The sequence below is a fragment of the Notothenia rossii genome (genome assembly GCF_949606895.1).
Source record: "Notothenia rossii genome assembly, contig: scaffold_31, whole genome shotgun sequence".
NCBI lineage: Eukaryota > Metazoa > Chordata > Actinopteri > Perciformes > Nototheniidae > Notothenia > Notothenia rossii.
In genome coordinates this window covers 693,820-698,694 of record NW_027640282.1, presented here as the reverse complement: position 1 = coordinate 698,694, position 4,875 = coordinate 693,820, and positions in this window count along the sequence as shown.

The following is a 4,875-nucleotide window of genomic DNA, read 5'->3' as shown; positions in this document are numbered from 1 at the left end:
GGAGTTTTCAGGGGAGTGCGTTCTCTCTGCCATCTCCTCCCTGTGTGTGCGTTGCTGCATGTGTGTGTAAACTGCCCCTCCCCCTCGCAAGCAGGCGGGGGAGAGAGAGATCTTTCGTCTCGATTTACACATGCTATGACTCCGGGGGTACTTCCATTCGCTTCGTCTTGATCTGTTTATGTTATTTCATGTCTCGTTTGTCCATTGTGACGGTGGTAAAGCCAGGGAAATATCCCGGAGATATACTGATAAATCTTTGTAACAGCATTTTCCTGCGATCACAGCTGTTCACAGCTACGAGGCTGGGACCGCTTCCATTCGCTTCGTCTTGATCTGTAGATGTTATTTCATGTCTCATTTGTTCATTTTGATGGAGAAAAAGTTGTACATTTAGTGAATTCAGAGTGTCTAAGCTGCACAAGCAGGCATGTTTGAGTACTCAGGTCCAGTGGCTCACTGCGTTAACGCTCGCCCCTGGATGCGGTTGGTCGCGTGTTCGAATCCATGCTGTGGCATACTTTTTTTCATTTTCACCCTTTTTCTATGGATCTCCAAAAAGTGAACTTTTACATTTTCTGAGTCTGGAGGAATTCAAGGGGAGTTTTCAGAGGAGTGCGTTCTCTCTGCCATCTCCTCACTGTGTGTGCGTTGCTGCATGCAGCAGCTGCGTGTGTGTGTAAACTGCCTCTCCCCCTCGCAAGCAGGCGGGGGAGAGAGAGATCTGTCGTCTCGATGTACACATGCTATGACTCCGGGGGTACTTCCATTCGCTTCGTCTTGATCTGTTGATGTTATTTCATGTCTCGTTTGTCCATTGTGACGGTGGTAAAGCCAGGGAAAAGTCCCGGAGATATACTGAGAAATCTTTGGAACAGCATTTTCCTGCGATCACAGCTGTTCACAGCTACGAGGCTGGGACCGCTTCCATTCACTTCGTCTTGATCTGTAGATGTTATTTCATGTCTCATTTGTTCATTTTGATGGAGAGAAAGTTGTACATTTAGTGAATTCAGAGTCTCTAAGCGGCACAAGTAGGCATGTTTGAGTACTCAGGTCCAGTGGCTCACTGCGTTAACGCTCGCCCCTGGATGCCGTTGGTCGCGTGTTCGAATCCATGCTGTGGCATACTTTTTTTCATTTTCACCCTTTTTCTATGGATCTCCAAAAAGTGAACTTTTACATTTTCTGAGTCTGGAGGAATTCAAGGGGAGTTTTCAGGGGAGTGCGTTCTCTCTGCCATCTCCTCCCTGTGTGTGCGTTGCTGCATGCAGCAGCTGCGTGTGTGTGTAAACTGCCCCTCCCCCTCGCAAGCAGGCGGGGGAGAGAGAGATCTGTCGTCTCGATTTACACATGCTATGACTCCGGGGGTACTTCCATTCGCTTCGTCTTGATCTGTTGATGTTATTTCATGTCTCGTTTGTCCATTGTGACGGTGGTAAAGCCAGTGAAAAGTCCCGGAGATATACTGAGAAATCTTTGTAACAGCATTTTCCCGCAATCAAAGCTGTTCACAGCTACGAGGCTGGGACCGCTTCCATTCGCTTCGTCTTGATCTGTAGATGTTATTTCATGTCTCATTTGTTCATTTTGATTGAGAAAAAGTTGTACATTTAGTGAATTCAGAGTGTCTAAGCTGCAAAAGCAGGCATGTTAGAGTACTCAGGTCCAGTGGCTCACTGCGTTAACGCTCGCCCCTGGATGCGGTTGGTCGCGTGTTCGAATCCATGCTGTGGCATACTTTTTTTCATTTTCACCCTTTTTCTATGGATCTCCAAAAAGTGAACTTTTACATTTTCTGAGTCTGGAGGAATTCAAGGGGAGTTTTCAGGGGAGTGCGTTCTCTCTGCCATCTCCTCCCTGTGTGTGCGTTGCTGCATGCAGCAGCTGCGTGTGTGTGTAAACTGCCCCTCCCCCTCACAAGCAGGCGGGGGAGAGAGAGATCTTTCGTCTCGATTTACACATGCTATGACTCCGGGGGTACTTCCATTCGCTTCGTCTTGATCTGTTGATGTTATTTCATGTCTCGTTTGTCCATTTGGACGGTGGTAAAGCCAGGGAAATATTCCGGAGATATACTGATAAATCTTTATAACAGCATTTTCCTGCGATCACAGCTGTTCACAACTACGAGGCTGGGACCGCTTCCATTCGCTTCGTCTTGATCTGTAGATGTTATTTCATGTCTCATTTGTTCATTTTGATGAAGAAAAAGTTGTACATTTAGTGAATTCAGAGTGTCTAAGCTGCACAAGCAGGCATGTTTGAGTACTCAGGTCCAGTGGCTCACTGCGTTAACGCTCGCCCCTGGATGCGGTTGGTCTCGTGTTCGAATCCATGCTGTGGCAAAAAAAAAATCATTTTCACCCTTTTTCTATGGATCTCCAAAAAGTGAACTTTTACATTTTCTGAGTCTGGAGGAATTCAAGGGGAGTTTTCAGGGGAGTGCGTTCTCTCTGCCATCTCCTCCCTGTGTGTGCGTTGCTGCATGCAGCAGCTGCGTGTGTGTGTAAACTGCCCCTCCCCCTCGCAAGCAGGCGGGGGAGAGAGAGATCTTTCGTCTCGATTTACACATGCTATGACTCCGGGGGTACTTCCATTCGCTTCGTCTTGATCTGTTGATGTTATTTCATGTCTCGTTTGTCCATTTGGACGGTGGTAAAGCCAGGGAAATATCCCGGAGATATACTGATAAATCTTTATAACAGCATTTTCCTGCGATCACAGCTGTTCACAGCTACGAGGCTGGGACCGCTTCTATTCGCTTCGTCTTGATCTGTAGATGTTATTTCATGTCTCATTTGTTCATTTTGATGGAGAAAAAGTTGTACATTTAGTGAATTCAGAGTGTCTAAGCTGCACAAGCAGGCATGTTAGAGTACTCAGGTCCAGTGGCTCACTGCGTTAACGCTCGCCCCTGGATGCGGTTGGTCGCGTGTTCGAATCCATGCTGTGGCATACTTTTTTTCATTTTCACCCTTTTTCTATGGATCTCCAAAAAGTGAACTTTTACATTTTCTGAGTCTGGAGGAATTCAAGGGGAGTTTTCAGGGGAGTGCGTTCTCTCTGCCATCTCCTCCCTGTGTGTGCGTTGCTGCATGCAGCAGCTGCGTGTGTGTGTAAACTGCCCCTCCCACTCGCAAGCAGGCGGGGGAGAGAGAGATCTTTCGTCTCGATGTACACATGCTATGACTCCGGGGGTACTTCCATTCGCTTCGTCTTGATCTGTTGATGTTATTTCATGTCTCGTTTGTCCATTTGGACGGTGGTAAAGCCAGGGAAATATCCCGGAGATATACTGATAAATCTTTATAACAGCATTTTCCTGCGATCACAGCTGTTCACAGCTACGAGGCTGGGACCGCTTCTATTCGCTTCGTCTTGATCTGTAGATGTTATTTCATGTCTCATTTGTTCATTTTGATGGAGAAAAAGTTGTACATTTAGTGAATTCAGAGTGTCTAAGCTGCACAAGCAGGCATGTTAGAGTACTCAGGTCCAGTGGCTCACTGCGTTAACGCTCGCCCCTGGATGCGGTTGGTCGCGTGTTCGAATCCATGCTGTGGCATACTTTTTTTCATTTTCACCCTTTTTCTATGGATCTCCAAAAAGTGAACTTTTACATTTTCTGAGTCTGGAGGAATTCAAGGGGAGTTTTCAGGGGAGTGCGTTCTCTCTGCCATCTCCTCCCTGTGTGTGCGTTGCTGCATGCAGCAGCTGCGTGTGTGTGTAAAATGCCCCTCCCCCTCGCAAGCAGGCGGGGGAGAGAGAGATCTTTCGTCTCGATTTACACATGCTATGACTCCGGGGGTACTTCCATTCGCTTCGTCTTGATCTGTTGATGTTATTTCATGTCTCGTTTGTCCATTTGGACGGTGGTAAAGCCAGGGAAATATCCCGGAGATATACTGATAAATCTTTATAACAGCATTTTCCTGCGATCACAGCTGTTCACAGCTACGAGGCTGGGACCGCTTCTATTCGCTTCGTCTTGATCTGTAGATGTTATTTCATGTCTCATTTGTTCATTTTGATGGAGAAAAAGTTGTACATTTAGTGAATTCAGAGTGTCTAAGCTGCACAAGCAGGCATGTTAGAGTACTCAGGTCCAGTGGCTCACTGCGTTAACGCTCGCCCCTGGATGCGGTTCGTCGCGTGTTCGAATCCATGCTGTGGCATACTTTTTTTCATTTTCACCCTTTTTCTATGGATCTCCAAAAAGTGAACTTTTACATTTTCTGAGTCTGGAGGAATTCAAGGGGAGTTTTCAGGGGAGTGCGTTCTCTCTGCCATCTCCTCCCTGTGTGTGCGTTGCTGCATGCAGCAGCTGCGTGTGTGTGTAAACTGCCCCTCCCCCTCGCAAGCAGGCGGGGGAGAGAGAGATCTTTCGTCTCGATTTACACATGCTATGACTCCGGGGGTACTTCCATTCGCTTCGTCTTGATCTGTTGATGTTATTTCATGTCTCGTTTGTCCATTGTGACGGTGGTAAAGCCATGGAAAAGTCCCGGAGATATACTGAGAAATCTTTGGAACAGCATTTTCCTGCGATCACAGCTGTTCACAGCTACGAGGCTGGGACCGCTTCCATTCGCTTCGTCTTGATCTGTAGATGTTATTTCATGTCTCATTTGTTCATTTTGATGGAGAAAAAGTTGTACATTTAGTGAATTCAGAGTGTCTAAGCTGCACAAGCAGGCATGTTTGAGTACTCAGGTCCAGTGGCTCACTGCGTTAACGCTCGCCCCTGGATGCGGTTGGTCGCGTGTTCGAATCCATGCTGTGGCAAAACAAAATTAATGTTCACCCTTTTTCTATGGATCTCCAAAAAGTGAACTTTTACATTTTCTGAGTCTGGAGGAATTCAAGGGGAGTTTT